Raw genomic sequence first — 10,000 nt, forward strand, 5'->3', positions numbered from 1 at the left:
ACCTGAGTCAAAGACACAGGTCTGACACAAGCATAGAATTGGAGCGCCGCCTCTAATAAGCCAAAGGTGCATCCTGACGTGACAAATCTCATCATGTCACAAGCATTCACTTACTATAATCACTATCAACGAACGTGCCGCCCCCGCCCCCCCCCCCCTACACCTTTCCTTACAACAACGTGTAACCTAACCTAACCTATGTTGTACCTTAACCTAACCTATGTTGTGCCTTAACCTAACCCATGTTGTGCCTTAACCTAACCCATGTTGTGCCTTAACCTAACCCATGTTGTGCCTTAACCTAACCCATGTTGTGCCTTAACCTAACCCATGTTGTGCCTTAACCTAACCCATGTTGTGCCTTAACCTAACCCATGTTGTGCCTTAACCTAACCCATGTTGTGCCTTAACCTAACCCATGTTGTGCCTTAACCTAACCCATGTTGTGCCTTAACCTAACCCATGTTGTGCCTTAACCTAACCCATGTTGTGCCTTAACCTAACCCATGTTGTGCCTTAACCTAACCCATGTTGTGCCTTAACCTAACCCATGTTGTACCTTAACCTAACCCATGTTGTACCTTAACCTAACCCATGTTGTACCCTAACCTAACCCATGTTGTCCCCTAACCTAACCCATGTTGTCCCCTAACCTAACCCATGTTGTCCCCTAACCTAACCCATGTTGTCCCCTAACCTAACCCATGTTGTCCCCTAACCTAACCCATGTTGTCCCCTAACCTAACCCATGTTGTCCCCTAACCTAACCCATGTTGTCCCCTAACCTAACCCATGTTGTCCCCTAACCTAACCCATGTTGTCCCCTAACCTAACCCATGTTGTGCCTTAACCTAACCCATGTTGTGCCTTAACCTAACCCATGTTGTCCCCTAACCTAACCCATGTTGTCCCCTAACCTAACCCATGTTGTCCCCTAACCTAACCCACGTTGTCCGCTAACGTAACCCACGTTGTCGCCTAAACCTGCTCTGTAATTGTTATACGACTCGTTCAATTAGTGTAGTGTTGCCCACCCGCAACCCTCGCAATATAGTTCGCTACTCGCACTGCCCGCTCCCCTGTGTATCGCTTCATGTTAAACACCTTGCAAGTCTTGCTGACTTTCCACATGCTCCTGCTGTACACTGTAATGTGGATGGCAGCAGGACGTACATGCCGCCCCCCCCCCCACCCCTCCCCACGTCCCCACGTCCCCACCTTGCCCCCTGCCTTCGCAAGCTGGTTGGTGACAAGTTTGCATGTTCAATGCCCTTCGCATGCGACGTACGCAGGCTACGTTGTGGTGCGGCCTGTGTCAACTGTCCGCTGATGTCGTACGCGTGAACCACAATCTGTACTGCACATTCGTCCTTATGTACTGAATGATACATCGTGGCACATGTGTGACCGTACAACGACTGCGCCCAAAAACGGCGGACCATACAGTGCAAATATTGTGCACGCAGCTACGTGTCGTCTCCCTATGAGAGCTGGATTGCAGTGTGGTACGCCATAGAGACGTGTGGGAGGAACGGACGCCGTGGATGGCGATCAGCATGAGCTGTCTGTTGATGTATTCGGACCTAGTCGTCTCTCCTCACACACCGTGATGGCATGGTGCACCGCGTTCCATATCTGCGACATGCTACAGAGGCCGGTTGACAGTCGTTCGAGCAATGGACATCGCATACGTACGGGGGCCACCTTCCACGTATTGTCTAGGCGTGCACATTTTGTTGCGTGTATGTGGGCAGACGTAGTGTGGCGTGACACCTGACACAGGCATGCAATAATCGTTGAAGTTGCAAATGGCGATGGACGCCTGCGTTTTCTGGTGAAGTTACGCAAATGAAGAAATGGTAACCTGTTGTGGTGCGGTTGTTCTCGCTAGGGGTGAATCGGTGATGGCGACGATAGGTTGAGGTACTAACCGGTTGTTCCAGCGATACCCACCATGCCGACGAAACTGAACGGCATCTGGGTGTGAAGCGATACGCGGCGGTGGCTGGGTGGGACCGTCCCCGGCCGGTGAGGGGGCGCCTCCCGGCGTGCTGGCCGCGCGGTGCGTGGGCGCACGCGCTACAGCCGGCTGGTGGGGGCGGCCAGTGGCAGGCGCGCCGGCCGACGGACGCGGCAGGCGTCGCAGCTGCGCGCCGGCGCACCCTGCGCGCGGCGCCGTGCGGCCAAAGTAGGTCCTCGCGGGCCCGGTGCGAAGCGCGGTGGACATCTTCAGTGTGCTGGTCCGATTGAGGACTGTGTGCGTTGAGGATGCGCCGCCGCCCGGCGCTCGGCGCCGCGACGCCGTCTGCTGCTCGGTCGCCCCAGCGGTTCTCGCTGGTGGTTTGTATCGCAGCTGTGCGGATGTGTTGGCGCGTGCGCTGTGCTGGGAGAGTTCGCTTCGGCACCCAAGTGGGGCTTTTGTCCTTCTGTGGCGCTGGCGTTGGAGCTGCCGGTCACCGTAGGTGGCGCGTGTTGTCTCCCGCCGGCAATGCCACGACAGCACGCTCCCGGGCCTCTGTCGGCAGCGGCAAGCTCAGTTGGGAGCACGGGTGGTCGCACCGAAAGCGTCTACTCGCCTAACTCCGGGCGATTGCGCCTCTCTCGAACCCGACCAAGTACTTGGGACGGCGCTGCGCGCCGCCGGGACCTGAGAGGGTTTCGAGGTGTATTGTGCAGGGGAGCTCAGCCTCCTCCTGTTTGCAGAATGATTGAGCGGACGCTTGCGTGTTCGCGCGGGCCCCCGGGACACACTCCCGGGCGGCCGGCTGCTCAGCTCTAGTTGACGCAGCTCCCTGGTTGATCCTGCCAGTAGTCATATGCTTGTCTCAAAGATTAAGCCATGCATGTCTCAGTACAAGCCGCATTAAGGTGAAACCGCGAATGGCTCATTAAATCAGTTATGGTTCCTTAGATCGTACCCACGTTACTTGGATAACTGTGGTAATTCTAGAGCTAATACATGCAAACAGAGTCCCGACCAGAGATGGAAGGGACGCTTTTATTAGATCAAAACCAATCGGTCGGCTCGTCCGGTCCGTTTGCCTTGGTGACTCTGAATAACTTTGGGCTGATCGCACGGTCCTCGTACCGGCGACGCATCTTTCAAATGTCTGCCTTATCAACTGTCGATGGTAGGTTCTGCGCCTACCATGGTTGTAACGGGTAACGGGGAATCAGGGTTCGATTCCGGAGAGGGAGCCTGAGAAACGGCTACCACATCCAAGGAAGGCAGCAGGCGCGCAAATTACCCACTCCCGGCACGGGGAGGTAGTGACGAAAAATAACGATACGGGACTCATCCGAGGCCCCGTAATCGGAATGAGTACACTTTAAATCCTTTAACGAGTATCTATTGGAGGGCAAGTCTGGTGCCAGCAGCCGCGGTAATTCCAGCTCCAATAGCGTATATTAAAGTTGTTGCGGTTAAAAAGCTCGTAGTTGGATTTGTGTCCCACGCTGTTGGTTCACCGCCCGTCGGTGTTTAACTGGCATGTATCGTGGGACGTCCTGCCGGTGGGGCGAGCTGAAGGCGTGCGACCGCCCCGTGCGTGCTCGTGCGTCCCGAGGCGGACCCCGTTGAAATCCTACCAGGGTGCTCTTTATTGAGTGTCTCGGTGGGCCGGCACGTTTACTTTGAACAAATTAGAGTGCTTAAAGCAGGCAAGCCCGCCTGAATACTGTGTGCATGGAATAATGGAATAGGACCTCGGTTCTATTTTGTTGGTTTTCGGAACCCGAGGTAATGATTAATAGGGACAGGCGGGGGCATTCGTATTGCGACGTTAGAGGTGAAATTCTTGGATCGTCGCAAGACGAACAGAAGCGAAAGCATTTGCCAAGTATGTTTTCATTAATCAAGAACGAAAGTTAGAGGTTCGAAGGCGATCAGATACCGCCCTAGTTCTAACCATAAACGATGCCAGCCAGCGATCCGCCGCAGTTCCTCCGATGACTCGGCGGGCAGCCTCCGGGAAACCAAAGCTTTTGGGTTCCGGGGGAAGTATGGTTGCAAAGCTGAAACTTAAAGGAATTGACGGAAGGGCACCACCAGGAGTGGAGCCTGCGGCTTAATTTGACTCAACACGGGAAACCTCACCAGGCCCGGACACCGGAAGGATTGACAGATTGATAGCTCTTTCTTGATTCGGTGGGTGGTGGTGCATGGCCGTTCTTAGTTGGTGGAGCGATTTGTCTGGTTAATTCCGATAACGAACGAGACTCTAGCCTGCTAACTAGTCGCGTGACATCCTTCGTGCTGTCAGCGATTACTTTTCTTCTTAGAGGGACAGGCGGCTTCTAGCCGCACGAGATTGAGCAATAACAGGTCTGTGATGCCCTTAGATGTTCTGGGCCGCACGCGCGCTACACTGAAGGAATCAGCGTGTCTTCCTAGGCCGAAAGGTCGGGGTAACCCGCTGAACCTCCTTCGTGCTAGGGATTGGGGCTTGCAATTGTTCCCCATGAACGAGGAATTCCCAGTAAGCGCGAGTCATAAGCTCGCGTTGATTACGTCCCTGCCCTTTGTACACACCGCCCGTCGCTACTACCGATTGAATGATTTAGTGAGGTCTTCGGACTGGTACGCGGCATTGACTCTGTCGTTGCCGATGCTACCGGAAAGATGACCAAACTTGATCATTTAGAGGAAGTAAAAGTCGTAACAAGGTTTCCGTAGGTGAACCTGCGGAAGGATCATTACCGACTAGACTGCATGTCTTTCGATGTGCGTGTCGTGTCGCGCAACACGCTACCTGTACGGCTCGCAGTAGCCGTGCGCCGCGTGCGGAACCACGCGTGCCTCTCAAAACTAGCGGCAATGTTGTGTGGTACGAGCGCTGAAGCGCTGGAGCGGCTGGCGTGCGGCACCTGGCGCCTGGCGCCGGTTTTGAATGACTTTCGCCCGAGTGCCTGTCCGCTCCGGTGTGGAGCCGTACGACGCCCGTCGGCCGTGAGGCCGTTGGACACAGAACGCTGGAACAGGGGCCGCCACACGCCTCACTCCCGCCTATGCGACCGTCTCGAAAGAGGCGGCGGAAACTGAGAAAAGATCACCCAGGACGGTGGATCACTCGGCTCGTGGGTCGATGAAGAACGCAGCAAATTGCGCGTCGACATGTGAACTGCAGGACACATGAACATCGACGTTTCGAACGCACATTGCGGTCCATGGATTCCGTTCCCGGGCCACGTCTGGCTGAGGGTCGGCTACGTATACTGAAGCGCGCGGCGTTTGCCCCGCTTCGCAGACCTGGGAGTGTCGCGGCCGCCTGTGGGGCCGGCCGCGTCTCCTCAAACGTGCGATGCGCGCCCGTCGCCTGGCGGTTCGCATACCGGTACTTTCTCGGTAGCGTGCACAGCCGGCTGGCGGTGTGGCGTGCGACACCTCGTACAACGACCTCAGAGCAGGCGAGACTACCCGCTGAATTTAAGCATATTACTAAGCGGAGGAAAAGAAACTAACAAGGATTCCCCCAGTAGCGGCGAGCGAACAGGGAAGAGTCCAGCACCGAACCCCGCAGGCTGCCGCCTGTCGTGGCATGTGGTGTTTGGGAGGGTCCACTACCCCGACGCCTCGCGCCGAGCCCAAGTCCAACTTGAATGAGGCCACGGCCCGTAGAGGGTGCCAGGCCCGTAGCGGCCGGTGCGAGCGTCGGCGGGACCTCTCCTTCGAGTCGGGTTGCTTGAGAGTGCAGCTCCAAGTGGGTGGTAAACTCCATCTGAGACTAAATATGACCACGAGACCGATAGCGAACAAGTACCGTGAGGGAAAGTTGAAAAGAACTTTCAAGAGAGAGTTCAAAAGTACGTGAAACCGTTCTGGGGTAAACGTGAGAAGTCCGAAAGGTCGAACGGGTGAGATTCACGCCCATCCGGCCACTGGCCTCCGCCCTCGGCAGATGGGGCCGGCCGCCCGCGCGGAGCAATCCGCGGCGGGGTCGTGTCCGGTTGCCTTTCCACTCGCCGCGGGGTGGGGCCGTTCCGGTGTGCGGTGGGCCGCACTTCTCCCCTAGTAGGACGTCGCGACCCGCTGGGTGCCGGCCTACGGCCCGGGTGCGCAGCCTGTCCTTCCGCGGGCCTCGGTTCGCGTCTGTTGGGCAGAGCCCCGGTGTCCTGGCTGGCTGCCCGGCGGTATATCTGGAGGAGTCGATTCGCCCCTTTGGGCGCTCGGGCTCCCGGCAAGCGCGCGCGGTTCTTCCCGGATGACGGACCTACCTGGCCCGGCCCCGGACCCGCGCCGCTGTTGGCTCGGGATGCTCTCGGGCGGAATAATCGCTCCCGTCAGCGGCGCTTCAGCTTTGGACAATTTCACGACCCGTCTTGAAACACGGACCAAGGAGTCTAACATGTGCGCGAGTCATTGGGCTGTACGAAACCTAAAGGCGTAATGAAAGTGAAGGTCTCGCCTTGCGCGGGCCGAGGGAGGATCGGGCTTCCCCGCCCTTCACGGGGCGGCGGCCTCCGCACTCCCGGGGCGTCTCGTCCTCATTGCGAGGTGAGGCGCACCTAGAGCGTACACGTTGGGACCCGAAAGATGGTGAACTATGCCTGGCCAGGACGAAGTCAGGGGAAACCCTGATGGAGGTCCGTAGCGATTCTGACGTGCAAATCGATCGTCGGAGCTGGGTATAGGGGCGAAAGACTAATCGAACCATCTAGTAGCTGGTTCCCTCCGAAGTTTCCCTCAGGATAGCTGGTGCTCGTACGAGTCTCATCCGGTAAAGCGAATGATTAGAGGCCTTGGGGCCGAAACGACCTCAACCTATTCTCAAACTTTAAATGGGTGAGATCTCCGGCTTGCTTGATATGCTGAAGCCGCGAGCAAACGACTCGGATCGGAGTGCCAAGTGGGCCACTTTTGGTAAGCAGAACTGGCGCTGTGGGATGAACCAAACGCCGAGTTAAGGCGCCCGAATCGACGCTCATGGGAAACCATGAAAGGCGTTGGTTGCTTAAGACAGCAGGACGGTGGCCATGGAAGTCGGAATCCGCTAAGGAGTGTGTAACAACTCACCTGCCGAAGCAACTAGCCCTGAAAATGGATGGCGCTGAAGCGTCGTGCCTATACTCGGCCGTCAGTCTGGCAGTCATGGCCGGTCCTTGCGGCCGGCCGCGAAGCCCTGACGAGTAGGAGGGTCGCGGCGGTGGGCGCAGAAGGGTCTGGGCGTGAGCCTGCCTGGAGCCGCCGTCGGTGCAGATCTTGGTGGTAGTAGCAAATACTCCAGCGAGGCCCTGGAGGGCTGACGCGGAGAAGGGTTTCGTGTGAACAGCCGTTGCACACGAGTCAGTCGATCCTAAGCCCTAGGAGAAATCCGATGTTGATGGGGGCCGTCATAGCATGATGCGCTTTGTGCTGGCCCCCGTTGGGCGAAAGGGAATCCGGTTCCTATTCCGGAACCCGGCAGCGGAACCGATACAAGTCGGGCCCCTCTTTTAGAGATGCTCGTCGGGGTAACCCAAAAGGACCCGGAGACGCCGTCGGGAGATCGGGGAAGAGTTTTCTTTTCTGCATGAGCGTTCGAGTTCCCTGGAATCCTCTAGCAGGGAGATAGGGTTTGGAACGCGAAGAGCACCGCAGTTGCGGCGGTGTCCCGATCTTCCCCTCGGACCTTGAAAATCCGGGAGAGGGCCACGTGGAGGTGTCGCGCCGGTTCGTACCCATATCCGCAGCAGGTCTCCAAGGTGAAGAGCCTCTAGTCGATAGAATAATGTAGGTAAGGGAAGTCGGCAAATTGGATCCGTAACTTCGGGATAAGGATTGGCTCTGAGGATCGGGGCGTGTCGGGCTTGGTCGGGAAGTGGGTCAGCGCTAACGTGCCGGGCCTGGGCGAGGTGAGTGCCGTAGGGGTGCCGGTAAGTGCGGGCGTTTAGCGCGGGCGTGGTCTGCTCTCGCCGTTGGTCGGCCTCGTGCTGGCCGGCGGTGCAGGATGCGCGCGCCTGCGCGGCGTTCGCGCCCCGGTGCTTCAACCTGCGTGCAGGATCCGAGCTCGGTCCCGTGCCTTGGCCTCCCACGGATCTTCCTTGCTGCGAGGCCGCGTCCGCCTTAGCGTGCTCCTCCGGGGGTGCGCGGGTGCGCGGATTCTCTTCGGCCGCCATTCAACGATCAACTCAGAACTGGCACGGACTGGGGGAATCCGACTGTCTAATTAAAACAAAGCATTGCGATGGCCCTAGCGGGTGTTGACGCAATGTGATTTCTGCCCAGTGCTCTGAATGTCAACGTGAAGAAATTCAAGCAAGCGCGGGTAAACGGCGGGAGTAACTATGAGTACCAACAGCTCCTGGAGTCTGTGAAAGGCAGGATGGAGGACGCTGTCGGTGCGGTCCCCGATGAGGTTGCAGAATCTGCGAGTCATGCCACTCCACAAGAACAAAGCCTTTGGATTAGCAATGAACTTATTATTTCCCATCTGGAGCAAATGAAAGACCAGTGCTCACCACCCTATAAAAGGCTGGTTGAATTAGTTCTTGACATTTCATCACCTTGGTCCGCCATTGATGATCAGGTCACTGGAATCATACAACAACTGAATGCTAGACCACTACATAGATCTAGAAGAAGGAAGAGACAGCCAAAGGTCGTGAAGCCACATAAGGGTGGCAAGAATGAACAGCGAAGAGTGCGGCAGCAGGAAAGATCTCGTAGATTCCGAGATGCCCAGTATCGGTGGTTAAATAACAGAACTAGCTTGGTAAGAGGAATTCTCAATGGTGAGGAGGAGAACGGTACAACCACAAGACCAGACAGGAGTCTGCTCGTGGACTATTTCAAGGGCTACTACGCAAGAGAGGAACATGGCCCCGAGATCGTGCTACCGCCTAGGAATCCCGATTCCATCAAAGACACGAGTATGCCTTTCTCGCTGAATGAAACTAGGAATTGGTCGCATAAATTAAAGCGAACAGCCGCTGGTCCTGATGGCGTGACTCATGAACATCTGAGAAATATTCCGAACGCGGATCTGAATGTCCTGCTTAATGTGGTGTTTGGTTTAAAACAACCACCATCTGTATTTACAGTGAGCAAGACCTGCCTTCTACCTAAGAAAGGCGACCTGCGCTCTCCATCTAACTGGAGACCAATAACTATTTCATCAATGGTAGTACGCCTGGTAAATAAGATCTTGGCCTTCAGGTTGGCTCAGGTCATTTCTATCCATCCTGCCCAGCGGGGCTTCAGGTCCATTGATGGAATTATGGCGAACGCACTTTCCTTAGATGTTATTATCAAGGAGCATAGGGCTAGAGGAAAGCCAATTTTTGTGGTGGCCCTTGATTTAACGAAAGCCTTCGATCGGGTATCTTGGAGCGCCATACATCAGGCACTGTGGTCTCATGGAGTGGATGACTTGACTCTCGAGTATATATTGTCGTCTTACAAAGGACAAACGACCAATCTCCAACTTGGTAAAGACACCTTTGGAGAAGTTGAGTTTCATAGGGGAGTTAAACAAGGTGATCCACTCAGTCCTGTCATCTTTAATATGGTAATGGACAGGCTCATGGAATCAGTCAACCAGTCCTATGGGGTTGAAGTCAATGGAGAGAAATTTGCTATTCTCGGCTTTGCGGATGACATTGTTCTCCTCTCGTCGACCAGAGAGGGCATGCAGCAACATCTGCGCTGTGTTGAGAGGTTCACGAAGAGCACGGCTTTAGAGGTGAACCCCTCAAAAAGCAAGGCCTTTCAATTTATTAGAGTGGCACACTCCAAACGGTGTGCAGTAGAAACCAAAAGTCTGTTCAAGTTATCTGGCGCTAAAATACCTGCCTTGAACGTGCAAGAACAGCTGCACTACCTGGGTTATACCTTTGAGCACCAGGGAATTCAGACTCCTTCTCCATCTATTCTGTCATCCCTGTTGGACCGCCTGAAACGTGCCGCACTCAAGCCTTGGCAAAAGATAACTGTTCTTCATACGTACCTCATACCGAGACTGGTTCACATCTTGCAGAACAGTAACATTACAGCCAAGAAATTAGACTATCTGGACCACCTAAT

The 10,000-nt window shown here is 55.6% G+C and overlaps 2 non-coding genes across 2 annotated transcripts; both read left to right on the forward strand.

Annotated features, from left to right (window-relative positions):
• Positions 1-2,789: 2,789 nt before the first annotated feature.
• LOC124772802 lies at positions 2,790-4,698 on the forward strand. The gene has a single exon (XR_007014262.1). It is a non-coding gene; the product is annotated as a small subunit ribosomal RNA (ribosomal RNA).
• A 351-nt stretch (positions 4,699-5,049) lies between these two features.
• LOC124772888 lies at positions 5,050-5,204 on the forward strand. Its single transcript, XR_007014344.1, has one exon. It is a non-coding gene; the product is annotated as a 5.8S ribosomal RNA (ribosomal RNA).
• The last annotated feature ends 4,796 nt before the right edge of the window (positions 5,205-10,000 follow it).

The sequence above is a fragment of the Schistocerca piceifrons genome, unplaced genomic scaffold, assembly GCF_021461385.2.
Source record: "Schistocerca piceifrons isolate TAMUIC-IGC-003096 unplaced genomic scaffold, iqSchPice1.1 HiC_scaffold_943, whole genome shotgun sequence".
In the NCBI taxonomy this organism is placed as follows: domain Eukaryota; kingdom Metazoa; phylum Arthropoda; class Insecta; order Orthoptera; family Acrididae; genus Schistocerca; species Schistocerca piceifrons.